Below are 22,582 nucleotides of genomic sequence, written 5' to 3' on the forward strand. Positions count from 1 at the left end.
TTGACTATCTCAATAGCCTGGAATATATCTTATCCAGGCCTGCGGATTTATCCACTTTCAAGCCTCTAACCCTGCTGATATCTCCTCTCCCTCGATATTAAGTTCCTTTAATATTTCACAGTCCCTCCCCTACCCCCGCCCCCCAACGGACATCTACACCTGCCTTGTCCTTTTCCATTGTGAAAACCAATGCAAAGTATTCATTGGGGATTGTAGCCATGTCTTCCGGGTCCAGATACAGATTACCTATATGATCCCTAATTTTCCCTAGTTATCCTTTTCCCTAGTTATTCTCTTGCTCTTTTAGATATTTGAAAAAAACCCTTTGGGTTGTCCTTTCTTCTACCCATTGAAGCTTTTACATGCAAACTCTGAGCTTTCCTAATTTTTTCAAAGTTTCCTCTTGCATTTTTAACACTCCTCTAGGGCCTCTACTGTATTGAGCACTCAGTATCTGGCAATAAGCTTCTCTTTTTTCTTAATTCTGACCTTTATGTCCCTTGACATTCAGGGTTCTTTGGTCTTGGTCCCACCCTTTGTCTTTATATGAACATATTTGTCCTGTCCTCTTGCCATCTCCTCCTCGAAGGTCTCTCACTGCTCTGACACAGTTTTGTCTGCAAGTAGCTACTCCCAGTCTTGGGATAAATCATATCTTATCTTAGTAAAATCAGACATTCTCCAGTTAAGAATCTTTATTCCCAGCCCATCCTTACTCTTTCCCATAGCTATCCTAAATTGAACTGAATTATGGTCACTATCTCCAAAATGCTCACCTACTGATATGCCGGGCTCACCTCTGAATCTTAGGCCCAAATGGCATAGCGCTATAGTGGTTAGCACTGCTGCCTCACTGCACCTGGGACCCGGGTTCAATAACGGCTTTGAGTGACTGCCTGTGTGAACTTTGCATATTCTCACTATGTATGCATGGGTTTGCTTCGGGTGCTCCAGTTTCCTCCCAAACAACCTGTGGGTGTTCACCCACCCCCTTCAGAATGCCGTGCAGCAGTTCCATGACATCCTTGACCATGACACCCAGGAGGCACGTCTATGGTCACTGAAGCACTACTCCCCTCACTAATGAATCCCCTACCATTATTGACCTTCCACACTTCCTCCCTCACTGAGCAGCTGGACCACTCATAGTGCCATGGCTTTGGCTCTGGTTGGTCCCTACAGAGGAACAATCATTCACACCATATTCTAAAACCAAAAAATGGCTCACAAGTGGGATGCAATTGCGAGATTCCCTTGCTACCTGCCCGTCCCCTTTGCTCTGACTAGTGATCACTCATTCCCTCTCTGCTTGAACTTTCTTAAGGTGCAGGGTGATCAATCCTGAAACGTGCGATCCACAAACGTGCCAGCCTTGCAAATGCACCACAGTGCTCTCAGCTGGGACCAGGACAATACTGAGTCGGAGACAGGCAACAGATCTCTGGAGACATCCATCAGGTGGCAGATTCTTCATGTTGAGGGTGGAGAGACCTGGTGGAGAATAATGTGCACCACAGCTTTCATCATTGAGGAATCCATGTGAAACATGAACATTGTGTTGACCTTGAGCATTGAGAGAAGGGGGATGCTGCTTCTGGTACACCCTGAGGCCAGCAAGCAGTACACTAGCTGTAACCTCTGGAAGTCACTACCAGTGTGAGAAATAGATGAGGTTTCACATCTCTCTCTGCTAGGTGCCCATCCATCAATGGTGAGCAGGGAGATGCAAACACATCTCACACTGACAGACTAGCTGTCTGTCATTTCTGTGGGTTCTCTTAGGGCATCTCATGAGTGCCCAGCTGGAGCCAGCTCAGACACTTGTAGCCAAAGTCGTCACAACTGCCACGACAGCAAAATCTACAAGCTGCCTCCAATGCCACTGCCAGCAAGAGTGGGGGGAAGCACCAACAGGCACCATCAGTTTAAGGCAAAGTGCAATAAGGGCATGCCATGAGCTACGTTATTTGCATTCATTACTTTGAGTTTTTTGTTAGCTTTGGCACATGTATAAACTGTTCTTATTGTAAGCCACATAAGCACTTTTCTCAATTCAATGGGCTGAGTTGGCTGCATGCTTTGTACATTAGCCAAATGTTTCAAAGGCTTGTTGGAAGAGGGTTTTGTGTGGTACAAAATTTGGGCTACTAAATTTTATTGCGAGCGAAACATTGTCATTGGATTGAGTCGGTCTCCATACCTTGGATGTTGAACTGAAAGTTTGTTTATTAAATGCATTCCTTATATCTGTCTCCTGAACGTTCATGTCCACTTCAAAGCCTTATCCCGTGTGATCCCATGCTTGTCTCCAGACCCATCACTGGAGTCATCTTCCTTGGCCTGTAGTCCTGCTTCACTTTCCTTAGACTTCACAAAGCTAGATTGTGTAGGGCACAGCACACAACAATAATGATACAGCCATTTTCTGGAGAATATCCCAGATCAAACATAGCAATTACGCTCTCCACCATCACTTCTGTGGATGCATGACTTGTATTATGTTTCTCCACGCCTCAGTGACAGAGTGGGGTCATCAGTCACCTCTTGAAGGGATAGCCTTTGTCACCCAGGATCCATTCATCCAATTTTTCAGAGTCTGCAAACAGCCTTGGTACCAGGGAATGCTTCAAGATATATGAATCCTGTGAGTTACCTGGATAACAGGCACATACTTGTGGAATCTGAATCCTGTGGTCACAGACAATCCACACATTCATTGAATGGTATCCCTTCCCGTTGATGAAAGCTCTCAGCTCTCTTGCTGATGCCATAATGGTCACATACATACAGTGTATAGCACCTTGGATGCAGGGAAGCCTAGCCATCGCCGCAAACCCTTGTGTTCTTTTCACTCAATGCTATCGTCTGTCTGGTAGTGGATGAATGTATGTCTAAAGATGGCATCAGTCACTAACTTGATGCAACTGATTCAGAGATGCTGCACAGATCCCCACGGAGCCCTGAAATAAACCAGTGATGTAGAAGCTAAGGGCCACTGTTAACTTGCAACGCCACCAATGTGGGGTGACCCACTGTGCACTTGAAGGCATTTTTCATGTCACAGATTGATTTCAATGTGCCCCTAGAGAGGCAGAGTTGCCTGTGGTAGTTGGTACACTGCCTGTACACCATAGCTGCTGCGTAGTGGCATCTTTGGTATCCCCTCCCACCATGGCCTCCCTGGTGGTTGTGCACCAACAGAGCTTTTACCTCTCCTCTTACAGATCACTGCTTGGGTGCCGGTGTTCACCCTGCCTTCTCTCCCTCCTGCCCCTCTCTCTCTTCCGAGGAGGTCCTATCAGCAGAATACACTATCTCCATGAATGGGATGCAGAGGTCCAGTGCCTTGGAAATGAGGGATATTGTCAGCCAAACCCGACGGAAGCCTTCCAGGGAAAAATGCTGAGAATCACACCTCAACTGCTAAACAACAAAGAAACTCAAGCATAACTCTACATTCACACAGCTATGAGCTCTGGAAGAATTTATGACGCTACCAAAAACCTATCTACCCGCGTCTTAAATATATTTAGCGAGGTAACCTCCACCACTTCTGCCAATTGAAGTGGTGGAGGCTACCTCGCTAAATATATTTAAGACACGGGTAGATAGGTTTTTGGTAGGCAAGGGAATTAAGGGTTATGGGGAGAAAGCGGGAAAGTGGAACTGAGCCACTTCAGATAAGCCATGATCTTATTGAATGGCAGGGCAGGCTCGAAGGGCTAGATGGCCTACTCCTGCTCCTACTTCTTATGTTCTTATGCTACTGTTCCTTTAAGAAGTGTATGCTTAATCATGTTCTCTGCAGTTTGTAAACAAGCTTTTTTTTTGTTATTGGCATCTTGAGGTCTGAGTGGCATATTTTATTGTTGCTAGAGTCATGTAACAGGCTTTTTGTTTATTTTTAATCTGGGCCTAATGCAATGTTCTGGAGTTTTATAAGTTTTACACCCATTTTGTATTGTTGGGGGAAGAATGATTGACAGGTCAGATGGGACAGTTTTTTTCCCCAAGAGTTCTTTACTTACAGTTTTGGCTGCTGGCTAGTTAGAAGGTGTTTGGAATCCAGGCTGGATGCAGTTTTTTTTTAATCACTCTCCCTGGTATTAGAAATTCTGCTGGCTAGTTGGAAGCAATCTTTTTTGCATCTCTGGAGTGAAATTTTGCTGTTGGTGGTTTGTTAGCTAGAGGTAAGCAGTGGTTCTATCTCTATTTTCAGGGATGCTGGGAGCTCCAGAGTGTGGAAGTCTGAGTTTCAATTGTCCATCCAAAGGAGTGATTCACACCAGGCATGGCAGAGCTGCAAAATCCAGCATCATGTGAGCATTCTTATTTTCTGTGCTAAACTTAGGATGGGGGTATGTTTGCAGGAACAATATTGTGTTGAACAATATTCGTAGCTGCTAAGCTTTATACAAAATTGTTTTTTTCTTGTTTATAATTGGTAAATTATTGCAAATTTTCTTATTAAACGTTAATTGTATTCTTAAATAAACTTTGACAGAAGCTCCCCTGTGGGTCATTTGAATCATACCTAGAGTGTAACATCTTATGCTTAACTGCATCAAATTCAAAGTGCATAACTTATGGTCGAGGCTGACTTCATGAAATGTCTTGGAGTTTCTGACCAGAATTATAACAGACTTTAATCCTGCCCTTGCATGAGAAAATACAAAAAGTGTAATGGGTACCCCCTGTATCCCCTTTGCAATGAGCTAAAAATAGCACAGGCGGCATAAATTACAGTCAAATAGACTTTTATAGACCTTAATTGGTCCTTTAATTGTTCAATGGGCGTGCATCCGAATAGCACACTCACCCACCAATGTGCACGCGTGATGTCATCAGGAAACGCTCCCAATGTTTTACTGTCAGAGGTCTATATCACTTTGGACTATTGAATTGAATCTGCACCAGCCATAGAACAAACAAAACAATATTCTAATCCCATTTTTCAGCACTTGGTCCACAGCCTTGTTTGCTTGGCATTGCAAGTGCACATTTAAACGCTTATTAAAAGTTACGAGGGTCTGAGCTTCCACCACTTTTTCAGGCAGAGTTTCAGATTTCCCATCACTCTGTGGGTGAAAAACTTCTCCTCACATCCTGTGTTCAAGAAAAGAAAAAGGGATAATCCAGGAGATTAGACTGGTGAGTCTCACATTGGTGGCTGGGGAGCTATTGGAGAGCATTCTTACGGATAGGATTTACTAGTATTTGGAAAAGCGAGGCCTAATTAGGGAAAGTCAGCATGGCTTTGTGTGGGGCAGATCATGTCTTATTAGCTTGATTGATTTTTTACGAGGAGGTGACGAAGGTGATTGATGACGGTACAGCAGTGGATGTTGTGTTCATGGATTTTACTCCAACCTTCGACAAGGTCCTCAAAAATACAAAGAAAATTACAGCACAGAAACAGGCCTTTGGCCTTCCAAGCCTGCATCGACCACACTGCCCAACTTAACTAAAATCCCCTGCCCTTCAGGGACCATATCCCTCTACTCCCATCCTATTCACGTATTTGTCAAGATACCCCTTAAAAGTCACTACCGTATCTGCTTCCACTACCTCTTCTGGCAACGAATTCCAGGTATCCACCACCCTCTGTAAAAAATTTGCCTTGTACATCTCCTTTAAACCTTGCCTCTCACACCTTAAACCTGTGCCCCCTATTAATTGACTCCTCCACCCTGGGCAAAAGCTTCTGACTATCCACTCTGTCCACGCCCCTCATAATCTTGTAGACTTCTATCAGGTCGCCCTTCAACCTCCGTCATTCCAGTCAGAACAAACCAAGTTTCTCCAACATCTCTTCATAGCTAATGCCCTCCGTTCCAGGCAACATCCTAGTAAATCTTTTCTGTGCCCTCTCCAACCACTGGTAATGTGGCATCCAGAATTCACCACTGTATTCGAAGTGCAGCCTAACTAAGGTTCTATAAAGTTGCAACATGACTTGCCAATTTTTAACACAATGCCCCGGCCGATGAAGGTAAGCATGCTGTATGCCACCTCGATTACCTTCTTCACCTACATTGCCACTTTCAGTGACCTCTGTACCTGTACACCCAGATCCTTTCGCCTATCAATATTCTTAAAGGTTCTGCTATTTACTATATATTTCCTATCTGTACTAGACCTTCCAAAATATGTTACCTCACATTTGTCCAGATTAAACTCCATCTGCCATCTCTCTGTCCAAGTCGCCAACTGATCTATATCCTGCTGTATCCTCTAATGGTCTTCATCGCTATCTGCAAATCCACCAATCTTTGTGTCGTCTGCAAACTTACTAATCATTTTCCACCAGATCATTTATATATATTACAATCAGCAAAGATCCCAGCACTGATACTTGAGGAGCGCACTTGTCACAGCCCTCCATTCAGAAACGCACCCTTCCACTGCTACCCTCTGTCTTTATTCTGTATCCACCTTGCCAGCTCATCTCTGATCCCAAGCAACTTCACCTTCTGCCATGAGACAGTCTGCCATGAGGGTCCTTCTCAAAGGCCTTACTGAAGTTCATGTTGACAACATCCACTGCTCTACCCTCATCAATCACCTTCATCACTTCCTTGAAAAACTCAATCAAGTTGGTGAGACACGACCTCCTCTTCACAAAACCATACTGCCTCTCACTAACATATCCACTTTTTTCCAAGTGGGAATAAATCTGGTCTCGAAGAATTTTCTTCAATAATTACCCTACCACTGATGTAAGGCTTACCGGCCTCTAATTACCTGGATTATTCTTGCTACCCTTCTTAAACAAAGGGATAACATTGGCTATTCTCCAATCCTCTGGACCTCCCCTGTAGTCAGTAAGAATATAAAGATTTCTCTCAAGGTCCCCGCAATTTCCTCCCTTGTCTCTCTCAGTATTCTAGATATATCCCTTCTAGAATATTATATTATTATCTACCTTAATGTTTCTACGTCATGGTAGGCTCATCCAGCACAGCAAGATGAATGGGATTCATAGTGGCTTGGCTGCTTGGATTCTCAATCTGCTTGCCATAGAAGTCAGAGAGGGTGGGTTTCTGGCTGGAGGTCCGTGACAAATGGTGTTCCGCAGGGATCTGTACTGGGATCTCATGTATATATACACACACATAAATGACTTGGATGAAAATGAGATGGGTAGGTTAGTAAGTTTGCAGATGATACAAAGATAGGTTGAGTTGTGGATAGTGTAGAAGGTTATCAAAGGATACAATGGTACATAGATCAGTTGAAAATATGGGTAGAGAAATGACAGAGGAGTTTAATCCGGTCAAGTGTGAGGTGCTGCATGATGAAATGTTAAGGGTAAGTAGGTAGTTAATGGCAGGACCCTGGACTATCCTGATGTACAGAGGAATCTTCGGGTTCAAGTCCATTGCTCCCTGAAAGTGGCCACACAAGTAGATAGGGTGGCAATTTCCTTTATTAGTCGGGGCATTGAGTGCAAGAGTCAGGATGTCATGTTGCAGTTTTATAAAACTTTGGTTAGGCTGCAGTTAAGAGTATTGCATCCAATTCTAGTTGCCAACTTACAGAAAGGGCGTGGAGGCTTTGGAGAGGGTACAGAAGAGATTTATCAGGATGCAGCCTGTATTAGAGGGTGTGAGGTATAAGGAGAAGCTGGACAAACTAGGGTTGCTTTCTCTAGAGTGGCAGTGGCTGAGGGGAGACCTGATAGAAGTGTATAAAATTATGAGGTGCATAGGTAGGATTGACTGTCAGAATCTTTTCCCCAGATTGAAATGTCTAATACTAGGGGACATGCACTTAAGATGAGAGGGGGAAAGTTGAAAGGAATTGCGAGGGGCATTTTTTCTATGCAGAGAGTGGTAGGTGTTCTAGAACGCGCTGCCAGGGGTAGTGATGCAGGTAGATACAATAAAGGCAATTAAAGGGCTTTTAGATAAGCACATAAACATGTAAGGAATAGAAGGATATGGGACAACGGCAGACAGACAAGTAGGTTTAATTTGGCGTCATGTTTGGTACAACATTGTGGGCTGAAGGACCTGTTCCTGTGCTATACTGTTCTATGTTCTATCCCCTCTGACGATCCTGTCCCTTACCTCAAATCTATGCCACCTGGTCACTGATCCCTCCATCAAGGGGCAAAATTTATTCCTGTTTACTCTATCTGTAGCCTGCATATTTTTATACATCTCAATCATGTCTCCTCTGCTCCAAGGAAAACAATGCCAATCCATCCAATCTCTTTTCGTAACTAAAACTCTCCAGCCCAGGCAACATCCTAGTAAATCTCCTCTGCACTCTAACCAGTACTATCCCATTCCACACTGACCATGCTTAAATTATCCCTCTGTATACCCAAACAGGCGGAGTGTGGCAACTAGGAGTAACTTCAATGTTGACGTAAGCCTACTTGCGACAATAATAAATAATAAACAATGTTTTATATAGTTCCAGCATAACCTCCTTGCTCTTAAACTCTATACATTCGCTAATAAAGCCACATGCCTTCTTAATCATTTCATCCACCTGAACTGCTACCTTAAGCGACCAGTGTAGATCTACATGAAGGTCCCTCTAATCTTCTGTGCTTCCCAGAATCCTGCTGTTCATCATATCTTCTTGCAAGACTTTGCATACTTCCAGGTAGGCTGTGCGTCCAACCAAGACACATAAAATTCTAGGGCTGGAATTTTATCGCCCACCACAGGCATCGGAGCAGATGAGAGGCGGACTATGGGAACGTCCGTTGACCTTGGGTGGGATTTTATGGTTTTGGGATGAGCGAGGCTGCAAAATCCCACCCAAAACGTCAACAAGTATACTCAAGCCACCTTCTGCATTGTGGTGGACAGTCCCAAGTAGCTTGGGATTCCCAAGTTCTCATAACTGCAAATGACATGCTTTGCATGAACAGTGTCTTCTGTGGTTCAAGTTTCCAATTTATCCAAACCATATTGTGTGAGCAGTATGCCTTGTCACCAATCAAAGCAACAACCAATTGTGATTAAGTTTTCGAGGAACTGGAGCGGGGGGAAGAGGAGAAACCCAAGCAAAACAACAGTACTAATTTGTAATTTTGAAAAATGTTCTTTTCAATTAAGTAATATATAATCCACCTGGTCTTTTCTCTCAAAATAGCCCCAGTAGAAGAATTTCTGAAAGCGAAATCTAACAATGAGTTCATAAATAAGCATGACTCCTAATGAGACTGTAATTGCAACCTACAAAAAAAATTGCATCCATAATGCTTTTAAAATCCACAGTAATAACAAAAATAAAACTATAAACTGAAGAATCAAAGACAAACAGAACAGAAAAAAATATTAAAGTTAGAGCAATTTATGCTAAATAGGGAGACCTTTTGTCCAAATTTCCCACAGATGTGAGAGCCAGGGACTTCATTTTATGGCACACTGTCTGGGTTGTTAGAATCTGCTTACATCATTTGTCTTGAGGATAACACTGTTATAGTGCAATTGCTGAGCTGTACAACAAGCCATTAATTGCACATCTACATTTAAAAACTACATTCCACATGTTGGTGCTATTTGACATAAGTTCACAATTGTATTCTGGAGCCTGAATTCACAGAGGCAGTTCCTCATGTCAGTTTGCAAAAGGAACCCAGGACCGAAGGAGAGGAAGTTTGGTTAAAGCCTCGTAAAATGTCTACATTTCAGTGAGACGATTTTTGTAAGGGACCCCATTGTTTGACAAAGGTATGAAGTTGAAGAAATTGATATAAAATTAGAAAGATTTATTTTAAGAAAGCGAATGAGAGGACATGTTATTGGTCACAAATTGATGTGGGTAAAACGTACTGGTTAAAAAAAAGGAAGGAAATACAACTAAGTTCTGATAACTGCTATCAAAACAAAGTATTTCTAGTTCGGTTAATAAACCTCTATATGGATGCTAGGAAGAATTGTATTCTTCATGTTTGCACAGTCAAGAGGTTGGACTGGTGCAGAAATGGCATCCATATCCTGCATTAAAAAAATGCCTACAGTAACACTGTTGAATTAGTGGTTTACAGAAGATGCATCTTCCTGGTAAATTTTCATGCCAATGTTTATTTCAACTTTGAAACTGAATCCCTATATTAATCCTGTTGCATGTTCTACGCCATATCTACAACATTTATCTATTTTATATGTAAAATTAAGAGCTAGATTATCTTTCACAATCCTGATCAAAATTCGGTAGAACACCAGGAGAAACTGAAGGAAAATTTTGTGATGAGGTCAAAGCTGATTCACCTTTCTTAGTTACATTTCCTTTTCCTTTTCTACGCTTGAATCGATGGCTAGCTTTTCCTTTCTCACCCAAGTACAAATTGTGGCCAGGGAGTGGGCAAAGCATGGCACCATCCCTAGCACTTTAATGAACACCTGCCCCACTTTCCATGGCTACCATGTTCAAGGTTGAAGCATGCCTCAAGACACATTAAGCAGCAACCCAAAGATTATCAAACAAAGCCACATCTGGATAGAGGTCTCTGCTTCCCGTGGTGCATAACCAGTCCTCAGCTTACTAAAGGTTAAGGTCTCAACTGAGGCCTGCAACAAGAGTTCTAGTCAATTATTGGGGCTCTTCTGCCACTTTACTTGACTGTTGGGTCTCTTCAGGTGCAGCGGCAATGAACCTATTGCTGTGTTTGTCAGGATTCTTGTTTTCACATGTACTGAGGAGAATTGGAAGTTCGGGTAGGAGGCCACTGTGTATAGTAAAGGACATTTAACCCAGGGTTATTGTTTGGGTCAGATTCAGAGATGCAGGTCAGTTTTGCCCAGTTTGAATCACACCCAGAAGAAAGGAATTCAGCCTCAAACATTTTGTAGAGGTGGATTGGATAGGTGTGGATTCATGTTGAAGATTACAAGAAAACAACATTCAATAGTCAGAAACAAATGTGAATAAGACACTGAGGGAATTAATTGTTTTTAAAGCACACAAAATGCTTGAGAGGAGATTATTCTGCATCTTGCATCTCCAACGCACAAAGATTTTGAGATATTGCAGACTGCACACAACATAATCAACACATAATGATGCTTAAACTGAATTTAAAACAAAAATTTGCAATTTTATAAACAAAGTCCAAAAACTGATTACCAGAAATAATAAGGGAAAATTATAGATGATCACATGAGAACTTTGGCCATGAAGCTACTTTATTGGTGCTCTGGTCAGTTTACGTGAGCAATTCATATTCTAGGCCATAAGTATTATTTGAAAGGCATCAGATATGAACCATGTGTTCTGATTTCCCACATTTGGGTTTGCTTTTAAGAGGATGAAGTGAATTTTAATATTGAAAATATATGGCATAAGCATCGACACATTCCTTTGGTTCACATCCACTGTGAGTTTCTAAACAATACAGAACTTTATCACTAGTTCATCTAGTTTCACCAAGAACCCAGAATTATATCCTGGGAGGAGTAAGGAAACGTCTCACTTGATTAGTTCTAACTGCCATGACATCATAGGTGGGCTGATCCCACAAACTTCAGGCTTGTGTTTTTAAGGAGACTGCCAGTCTGCCTTATGTTGAGATTCTGTGTATACCAACTGCACACCCACCATCCAACAGTCTGGCCCTGAAGCAGTAAAAATAGCACAGACAGTGGCATCAGCAACAGCAAAGAGTCGCATGATCTTTTGTTAACTGAAAGCAGAACCTGGAGTTTCAAGTCTGGCAGAGAGCAGCACATTCCTTCAGACTTACTACTGCAAGTCACTGTATGCAGACAGCTTTGTCAGAATACAATGCTTATGGATCTTTAACAACATGGGACATTCATTAATCCATTTATTGCTTCAGATATTCATGTGATATTATCACAAATAGAAGTGCATTTAACTTGGAATCTTTTTACCTGACCTTGGAGCTTTACTGCAAGACATACACAAGAAAGGAATCAGGTTTGTATAATGCATGAAAGTTAAGTGAGCTTTCTTTTTGATGTTCACATGAGACTTGCTTTGTTTATCCAGTTTAAGATTTATTTTATTGCGCATGAATTGAAGTATAACATGAAACAATAATGCAATCCTCCAGTTGACTGATAATACCAATTAGTTCAGATTATATTCTTGCTCATCAGAAAATTCATTTGGAGTAACTTTTTGACTTAAAGAACGAGCAAATGAAGGTATTACATTTCATTTATCTGCTGTTTTCTGAAATGGGTCCTTTGATTTAACATGAAGTAGTTTAAATGAGACAGAAGTTTATTATTTTCCATTTATAGGCAACATGCAAGATTCACAGGTAGCAGTATCTGACTTACAGAGGAAATTCATACTAAATCCCAGTATCCCAGTATTACTTTGCCTAAACTTGTTTAATGCTGTTAATATATTCATCAAGTCTTCAGAAAATCTTCATTCTTCTCATGTTCAACATACTAATATCAGTAAAAAGAACTCCATATTGTATACGGTTGCAATTTTTTAAAATCACATTTCTCAAATTGATAAAAATTGTGAGACAGAACAAATTTAGGTAACAGAATAATAAACCCTCCTCCTGCTTGAGCACTAAAATTAGTTGTTTTAGTCCACATCAGGATCAATGTTCTACCCCTTGGTTTGGAGCCAAGGTTTTGAATATTAAATTAAATTATAGCTCAAATCACAGCCAGCTTTGTCAACTGCCATGGGAACATGAGAAGGCTAAAATTTCACCTCGGTAGCTTTAAATGTTGAAGCATTGGTTCAATTGGCTGTTAATGTTTAAATAGTGCTTACGTAATATGGTGTCTCCTGCAGATAGTACAATTTTCAATTAATATTAAATTACAGAGCATGGGCAGTTTCAGCAGTACTTAGTAAGTATGCATAATAATATTGTAGAATTTAGAATGTATCTCGAGTAATATCAATTTCAATGGTTACACATGAATAATAGCAATTATAAACCCTCAATTAATACACCTATGAAATAGAATATGTTGACAATGGTTAATCAAGGTCATCGCAATACCCACCAAAAGGAGTCATGTTTTTATGAGATAATGACTAGCGCTGCTGGCATTAGTGCTCAGGACTGTGGGGGAGCTCCTTACAGGGGTTGTTTTAAAAAGTAAACATTTGGAAGATGGTACCATTCTTCCAGATTCTTTTTACACTTCTTCCTTTGCTAATTCTAAAAAATAACTACTAAGAGCTTCAGGAATAAGAAAAACTTAACACTGTAGCCCGTGTTACAACTTAATTGGATTGTGGTTTGAAATGTGTGCTTCAGAATAATAAGCAGCACAATATCAGTAATTCATCTGAGTTAAGGGTGGGGGAGTAGTGGTCATGTATTGTGAGCATTGAATACTCGCTGTGGGCGATCACTCTCCAGAATCACCAACATTTCATTTACTTATTTTCTTTAGCATTGCCTGTGAAAATACTTAAATAATCAACTCTGGATAAAGCAAATATCAAAACATGTACAGTGTTCCTCTCCAAGTCTCCTATCCCAAATCCATGCCCCTGGTTATGGATCTCTCAACCAGGAATCCCTTCTTTACCTAAACCCCTCATAATTTAATACAACTTTACATTTCCCCAATTGAGAATTATTATTCCTGGTCTATATTTTTCCTTTCCGATAAATATTCTAAATTTAACCAGATGATGATCACTTTCACCAAAATGGTCCTCAGCTGATTGCTTAAAACTAAGTCCAGAAGCACCCTTGTTGGCTTGCTATGTACCGGCTAAAGTTCAGGTTTCCCTGAATGCATTTTAGGAATACTGCTCCCACTCTGCCTTTCACACTAACTCTATCCAAGTTTATTTGAGGTTTGGTGAAATCACCCACTCTCACTATTCTTTAATTTTTGCATTTATTAGAAGTTTGCCTACATATTTGGTCTTCCATCTCCGTGTGACAGTTCCTTTGTAGTTTTTCAGTTCAACCCATCTGGCCTCATTTAATGGTTCTTCTATTACATCATCCATCCTCATAGCATTGCTTAAAGACAGAATTATAGCTATGTAAAGTTAAAGCACATGGGATTGCAGATAATGTCTTCAGATGGACAGAAAGTTGGTTAGCAGAGAGGAAACAAAGAGTTGGCATAAATGGGTCTTTTTCTGATTGGCAGTCAGTGACTAGGGGGGTTCTGCAGAGATCTGTGCTAGGACTCCAACTGTTCACATTATACATTAATGATCTGGAAGAGGGAACTGAATGTATTATCTCCAAATTTGCAGATGATACAAAGTTGGATGGGAGGGTGAGCTGTGAGGATGATGCAGAAACGCTTCAGCGTGATTTGGACAGGCTCAGTGTGTGGGCATTTGCATGGAAATGCAGTACAATGTGGATATATGCGAGGTTATCCACTTTTGTGGCAATAATAGAAAGAGAGATTATTACTTGAATGGGTGTAAATTGAGAGAGATAGATACTCAATGAGACCTTGGAGTCCTCGTGCATCAGTCACTGAAAGCAAGCACACAGGTACAGCAGGCAGTAAAGAAGATAAATGGCATGTTGGCCTTTTTGGCAAGGGGATTTGATAAGGATAGGGAAGTTTTGCTGCAATTGAGTATTGTGTGCCGTTTTGGTGTCCTTATCTGAGGATGGATGTCCTTGCTATAGGGGCAGTACAATGAAGGTTTACCAGGCTGATTCTTGGGATGGCAGGTCTGTCATCTGTGGAGAGACTAAATCAGCTAGGATTATATTCACTGGAGTTTAGAAGAGTGAAGGGGGATCTCACAGAAATTTTAAAAATTCTAACAGGATTAAACAGGGTAGATTCAGAAAGAATGTTCCCAATGGTGGGGAGTCCAGAGCTAGGGTCATAGTTTGAGAATAAGGAGTAAAACTGAGGTGAGGAGAGACCAACTATCGAACAAGGGTGAAAGGATCTGTTACCCAAGGGCTGAGAACAACTACCCTGCAAGGGGAAAGGAGTAGTCACTGGGCAAGTAGAAGCGAATGGCTGCCAGGCGGGGGCAAGTAGTTACTGAGAAGGGAGAAAGCGGTTGCTGGGCAGTAATGGACGGTGGCTGCTGGGCAGGGAAACGCAGCTGCTGTGCAGGGAGAGGTGGGAGTATGTCTGTGCGTGTGTGAGAGTTTGAGTGTATGATGTGTTTGCGTATGTGCTTGTGTGAGTGACAAAGTATGAGTGCGTGAGCACATGTAGTCTCTTGGGTTCACCTTCACCCCAAGGTGAGTAAGTATCCTGAAACTGGGAAAAAAAAACTGACTCTCTCACACACTAAGACATTCCATGGCACCTCACAGATGTGCATTAAGACAAAAAAAACCCAAGTCAATTAAGATGATATTAGTAGAGATCAATGAAAATATGGTCAAAGAGGCGTGTTTAAATAGGGTTCTTACAAGAATGAAAGAGGTTCACGGAGGAAATTCCAGAGTGTGTAGTAGTTTAAATGGCTAAAAACACAGGTATTAATGGTGAGAGAGGCAAAGCAAGTAAAGACTGCATAAGAGGCAAATTTTAGAGAATTTATCAGAAATAAGGAGAGACTAAACAAGGGGATGCCACTTTCAAATCTTAGGATTGATTGGAGGAACGTGAAATAATGTAGTGAATATAGGGGTAATGGGTTAATGGAGCTTGAAATGGGTCAGGATATGCAGAAGAGTTTTTGATGAGCTGAAGTTTCTCGAGGTGGAAAATGGGGATCAGCTGTAAGGATAATGGAATAGTCAAGCTGAGAGATGACTACTGTTTCAATACAAGATAGGTTTAAGGATAGGCAGAGGTAGTCAATGTAACAGGGGTGGAAATAGATTATCTCAGCAGGTCTGACAGCACCTGTGGAGTGAGAATAAAGTTAACATCTGCTGTCTGGATGACCTTTCTCTGCAGGCCTGTTGAGATTTTCCAGCATTTAGTTTCAGACTCCAGCATCCACAGTAATTTTGTGGAAATAGGTGATGTTTATGATAAGAGTATTTTAAGTTGTAAACTCAGTACAGGATGAACTAAGGCTCTGATTTTGAACAATCTGGTTCAATTTGTGTCAATGGGCAGCAAGGGGAGTAGAACTGCATGCAAGGCGCATCCTGCGATGGAGCCTGGATTCAATAGCTTCTGTCTTCCTAATTTTCATCTATAGGAAACTATTGTTCAACAAGGATTGTATGCTAGACAAACAGTCTGATAACATGGAGTAAGTGGAAACAAAGTGTTGGGTGAGGTCAATGTGCAACAGATGTCTGAACTCATTGTTTTTGGATAATGCTGCCAGTGGGCAGCATGTGGATGATAAGAGGGATTAGTATACACTTATTCTTTCAGACTATGCCCAAATTATTACAGAAATTGAATCACAGAATCCCTACAGAGCAGGAGGCCATTTAGTAATATCAATTTTCTGCCAGCTGATCAAACATACGAATACATCAAAATGGCACAACTTGCTGATTTAACAGACATTAAATATTTTACTGGTTTGTGTGGTGACATCATGCTGCCTGAAGTACTCCTCCTTCAGATTACATTTTCTAGTTAATAAAATACAGGTGTGAATTGCCTGGCCAACAAACTAGTCTGTTATTACAAGTAACATAGGCCAGTCTCCTAACTTACAGGAACTGCACAACCAAAGTAATCAATTTTCCATGTAACACGTATTTATGGTCTGTAGACGATGCTTTGACTGAAGCACCAACAGTATTTGATTTTAAATAAAATTGAAGGAAAACATAGACATTTTGTTTAGAAATTGATCAAACCTTTTTTCTGAACAACACAAGTATTTTGATGTTTTTCTGCTGATAAAGTATCTTTTTTGGCTCTTGGGATGTTTTGGCAACAACAGTTTTAGAATCTATTCCATTTACAATGAACATTAAGGATCAAATATATAATTCTGTGAATGAAATTCTGTGTAGACCAAAAGTAGGCGGTTGTAGGTTCCCTCTCTTGAAGGACATGAATCCACCAGTTGGGTTTTGTGACAATTTGGTAGCTTTCATGTTCACCTTCTGCAAGCCCACAACTGTCCAAATAAACAAATTACAGTTTCACCACTTGTCATGGCGAAAATTCAAATTACAAGGTTGCTAGTCTGGTACAGTACAAAAGCTGCAGCCGCAATAAACGTAGTGAAAGGAATGGGAAAAAGTAAAAAAAAGTAATAATCTCTGATGAATAAACATTGGAGACTAGTGGGTTTAGACATAACATGCTCACATCTTAGGTATATGAATGTTATTCAGTCACTGAGACATAGTTTATTTTTTAAAGCCTCTGATTTGCATTCTCAAAGCAAAGCTGTGTAGCGCCCTGTTGGCATGATTTGCCTTAGCTATGAGCTGGTTAAAAGTTACCTGACAGAAATTCAATTAAATGTAATCATTTTTTAATACAAGCTTATTTCCCATGGCATTTCTCAGACAACATACAACCAGCAAGATATTCATTCATTTTAGCCGCAACCTATGTTTAATTAGATCTGTCTCTTTTAATGTCATTGTTCTATTAAGTCCTACGAAGAAAGTATCCAATCAAGCATCTGTGATAAACATTAAAAATTATTGCTTTGCTCAGAGAAATATGACTACATTGGCAGCTTACAGTAAATTTTTAGCTCCTTCCCTTATACGATTAAGATTAGCAGAACCTCAAAGTGGGCGATCTTATGAGCTTATCACGCATGTCAATGGGTATGGTGAGCCAGTAAGAGGATCGGGTATGGTGAGCCAGTAAGAGGATCACGTTATGATCCCCGTCAAGGGGGACATGGTGGCCTTACCAGTAGGACCGGAGGCCATTGAAGTTTCCCACGAGGTCAGGAGTGAGGGAGAGAGGTGCATGATATCCAGGAAAGTGGGAAGCAGATAGGAGGAAGTGATTGACAGATCTGTGAATGCGCAATTGCGCCATCTAGTGTGAAAATCCAGCTTTCTGGCAAGCTTAGGCCCTGCCCCTCTCCCCTCACTGGCAGGAATCAAATTGTGCCTTTTTTGTTGCACTAAATGCCATAGAATTTCATTTTTGACCTTGCCGAAAAACCGGATCTGAAAGTCTCCCGATTTCACACTTGTTTGGTACTTAGAATTTTCTTGGTAAGATCATCCCCAAAAACATTCCTTTGGATTAGATTGTGATTTTCTGCGAAAGTACCTTAGCCAATTAAGTGTACGTGTTGCAATCTAAGCCGCACAGAACATGCAAAGATAGAAGATACAAGTATATTGCATTTTTTTCAAAGTCTTAGAAGTATAGGTTACAAAACATTTCTCGTTTTGAAAACAATAAAATTCAGCCTGTTGTGAATTTCACCTATTTCAAGGGAAGTGTTTAGTGACTGCCTACTGCCTAGCTGTGATAATGGGGCTGAGGTCTGAAACTTTTTTTTTAGTATCAGCATCACAACCAAGTGATGTCCCATGTTAACATTTGTTTTGCTAATTTATGAAGGAAAAAAGTTAGTTCTCATTACAAACATTACAAGATCACAATGTGACTGCACAGCTAATCACTATTAAATCTGTTAATCACAAATGCATCTATTCATTATTACAGTACATTCATCTGTTTCAACTGCATTTGCAACATTCAAAGCAGTTAAATAGTTTCTGAGCACTAGTTGAGTTGTGGTAAAATCTGACCATTCAATTTATTACTTTAAGAATAACTTTTCAGAAATGAACATTTTTGGCATCCTAAAATGTTGAATCTCAGGACCCAATTTCATTATTGATTGTTTTATGTTCTCATTTTACTGTAAAACCAACAACAGAAATAGCTCATGGATAAATAATTAGAAGTTTTAATTCAGCTTTAGAACTGGAAAATTAAAAAAATATATATTATAAAATATATAAAATATATTTTTAAAAATATTATATATAATATTATATACAATAATATAATAATTATTATACTATTATTAATAATCTATTTATTCCATAGATTTCATGGATCATCATGATCAATCTGCTTTTTGAAATTTCCACAGCAGACAATTAAGTGTGAAATTGAGTCCCAGACTCACTAATTCTGTGCAAATGAGGATTTTAATGTCTAAATCAGCCTCACGCTCTTCCCAGGTACAAGGCTGATCATGCCAGAATTCCAGGATCGCTAAGAGTGCGAGAGGTGAGAAAAGGGGCATGACCTGATTTTTTCACACAATCTTACTGGCTCACCATACCCATTGACCTGCGTGACAATCCCGTAAGATCGCCCACTTTGAGTTTCTACTCACCTCAATCATACAAGAGGAGGAGCTAAAAATTTACTGGAAGCTGCCAATGTAGTCATATTTCTCTGAGCAAAGCAATAATTTTTAATGTTTGTCACGGATGCTTGATTGGATACTCTCTTCATAGGACTTAATAGAACAATGAGCTTAAAAGAGAAGATCTAATTAAACATAGGTTGCAGCTAAAATGAATAAATATCTTATACTGCTTCTTTGCTTGTGCTCTCCTCAGTAATATCCCATTAAAAAACAATAAGCATTGTAGTCAAATTTGCAAAACAAAATGGACATCATTGTAACACATTGCAATGTGAATACTGAACAGAAATAGCAACATTACAGAACTGACGATTCAATGTAGGTCATGATTGCAATATGCAACAGCAGAAATAGAAATGGTAGTGTAGCATGGGTTTCCTCATTGATATCCTTTTCATTGTCTTAAGCAACTCAGGTTCTAAAAACTTTTAAAATTGTATAATCAGAATGAATTTAAATGTATTTATTTAAGAAATATAGAGGGTAAGGGCAAGGACGTAAAATAAGTAGGGTCACATTCTTACACAAATTGGATTTTCCCCGCTGCACTTAATTGAAGTGGATGGAGTAGGAATTGGCTGGAGAAGTGAATCGTTATTTAAAAAAACTTCCAGAAACTGTTAATGTAAAAATATACATACATTTTTTACTTGAGACGACACTTGGATAAAATTTCCAGCCGGCTTGACAGTGCAAGTCTGTCAATCTAATGCTAAGCAGTTTGCAATTGATTCAAGAGTAGCAGAGGTTTGGTAGCATGTTAAACTTCTTGTTTAGAGAATTGCAAATGGTATTTTCAGATGATTTTACAACAAAGTTTCATGTTAACTGTATTGTAAGCAAATTTATAGATCTTATATAGAAAGATCTTTATAGATTTATAGATCTTATAGAGACGTATAAGATAATGAAAGGGATGGATAGGGTAGAGGTAGAGAGATTCTTCCCGCTTAGAAAGGATAGCAGCCTCAAGATAAGGGGGGGGCAGTTCAGATGAGAGTTGAGGAGGAACTTCTTCACTCAAAGGCTGGTGAATCTCTGGAATTCTCTGCCCGTTGAAGTGGTGGAGGCTACCTCGCTAAATATATTTAATTCACGGGTAGATAGGTTTTTGATAGACAAGGGAATTAAGGGTTATGGGGAGAAAGCGGGAAAGTGGAACTGATCCACTTCAGATCAGCCATGATCTTATTGAATGGCGGGGGAGGCTCGAAGGGCTAGATGGCCTACTCCTGCTCCTATTTCTTATGTTCTTATTAAGCAAGATAGCTGCAAAAAATTCCAAGGAAATCCATTGTTTTGGTCATTTTTCTTTGGCAACTTTTAATGTCAGTCACAAAATAGCTAAATTGTCAGACCCTTAGTAATTTATTTACTGTGGCATGTTTAAACAAGAGTTCTTATTAAATGATGAGTGAATGATCTAAAATCACTGCCAAACACATTGTGGGAGATCTTAACCAGCTTGCCACGTGGCCAGCTGTTAAGTTCACGAAAGAGATGAAAAATCAGGGTTCGTGCCCGGTTTCTCACCTTTTGTGATCTTACTAGCCCTGGATTGCCAATGTGATCAGCCTCGCACCCAAGAAGATTTTAATATTTTAATACTTAAATTCTTATTTTAATACAATTAGTGAGTCCAGGGTTCTAAAAGAGATAGCTGAGAAAATTGTGGAGGCATTGGTGGTGATCTTTCAGGAATCACTGGAGGCAGGGGACTAGAAAGTAGCTAATGTTTAAGAAAGGAGGGCGGCAGCAGATGGGAAATTATAGGCCGATTAGCCTGACTTCGGTCATTGGCAAGATTTCAGAGTCCATTATTAAAAATGACATCGCAGAGCACTTGCAAGTGCATGATAAAGAGGGATTGAGTCAACACAGCTTTGTCAAGGGGAGGTCAAGTCTGACAAATCTGTCAGAGTTCTTTGAGGAGGTAACAAGAAAGTTAGATAAAGGAGAACCAGTGGATGTGATTTATTTAGATTTGTACAAGGTCTTTGACAACGTGCCCCAAAGGAGACTGTTAAATAAGTTAAGTGCCCATGGTGTTAAGGGTAAGACCTTGGCTTGGATAGAGGATTGGCTGACTGGCAGAAGATAAAGAGGTCTTTTTCAGGATGGCAGCCGGTGACTTAGTGTGTGCCTCAGGGTCAGTGCTGGGATCACAACTTTTCACAATATAAATTAATGATCTGGAGAAAGGAACTGAAGACACTTGCTAAATTTGCAGATGATACAAAAGATATGTAATGGAACAGATAGTATTGAGGAAGCAGAAGGGCTGCAGAAGGACATGGATTGGTTTGGAGAGTGGGCAAAGAGGTGGCAGATGGAATACAATGTGGAAAAGTGTGAGGTTATGCACTTTGGAAGGAGGAATGGAGGTATAGGCTATATTCTAAATGGGAAAATGATTTGGGAATCAGAAACACAAAGGGACTTGGGAGTCCTTGTTCAAGATTTTCTTGAGGTTGATGTGCAGGTTCAGTCAGCTGTTGGGAAGGCAAATGTAATGTTAGCATTCATGTCAAGAGGGCTAGAGTACAGAGCAGAGATATACTTCTGAGGTTGTAAAAGGCTCTGGTCAGACCCCATTTGGAGTATTGTGAGCAGCTTTGGACCCCATATCTAAGGAAGGATGTGCTGGCTTTGGAAAGGGTCTAGAGGAGGTTCACAAGAATGATCCCTGGAATGAAGAGCTTGTCGTCTGAGGAACAACTGAGGATCTTGGGTCTGTACTTGTTGGAGCTTAGAAGGAAAAGGGGGGATCTTATTGAAATTTACAGGAGACTGCGGGGGCCGGATAGAGTGGACATGGAGAGGATGTTTCCACGAGTAGGAAAAACTAGAACCAGAGGGTACAACCTCAGGCTAAAGGGATGATCCTTTAAAACAGAGTATGAGGAGGAATTTCTTCAGCCATAGAATAGTGAATCTGAGGAATTCTTTGCTGCTGAAAGCTGTAGAGGTCAGGTCATTGACTATCTTTAAGACAGAGATAGATAGGTTCCTGATTAATAAGGGGATCAGGGGAGAAAATGCAGAAGAATGGGGATGAGAAAAATATCAGCCTTGATTGAATGGCAAAGCTTGATGGGCCGAGTGGTCTAATTCTGCTTCTATGTCCAATGGTCTCATGGATATCCAGGCAGGATGGGGGTAAAGACAGATCTGTGTATACTTGTACAGAGAACATTGAGAGATCAAGGTGCATGCACAATAGTGTCCCTCACAGTCAGCAGCTAGTTTCCCAGAGAGAACAGACTCCTTCCATTCCCAGTACTAGTGTGAATCACACTTTGCTTCTTTTTTGCACTAAATGCCATATAATTGCATCTGAGAGCCTGTCCAAAAATGGGTGCAATTCTCT

At 40.5% G+C, this 22,582-nt stretch overlaps 2 protein-coding genes across 6 annotated transcripts in view; one reads left to right on the forward strand and one right to left on the reverse strand.

The window, feature by feature from the left end:
* The window catches only part of ralgps2 (Ral GEF with PH domain and SH3 binding motif 2), a 359,688-nt gene that overhangs the window by 135,171 nt on the left and 201,935 nt on the right, over nucleotides 1-22,582 (reverse strand). The gene's annotated exons all lie outside the window — the stretch shown is intronic.
* The window catches only part of LOC145347974 (angiopoietin-related protein 1-like), a 71,810-nt gene continuing 60,748 nt past the window's right edge, over nucleotides 11,521-22,582 (forward strand). For 2 of the 3 annotated variants that reach the window (XR_013887884.1, XM_080196006.1), the window contains exon 1: nucleotides 11,521-11,904. The gene's annotated coding sequence lies outside the window, so the exon portion shown is untranslated. Of the gene's footprint in view, nucleotides 11,905-18,881; nucleotides 19,068-22,582 lie in introns of all 3 variants that reach the window. The other variant, XM_080196007.1, reaches the window with a different exon arrangement.

The sequence above is a fragment of the Carcharhinus amblyrhynchos genome, chromosome 9 (genome assembly GCF_965287045.1).
Source record: "Carcharhinus amblyrhynchos chromosome 9, sCarAmb.v2.hapA, whole genome shotgun sequence".
NCBI classification, from domain to species: domain Eukaryota; kingdom Metazoa; phylum Chordata; class Chondrichthyes; order Carcharhiniformes; family Carcharhinidae; genus Carcharhinus; species Carcharhinus amblyrhynchos.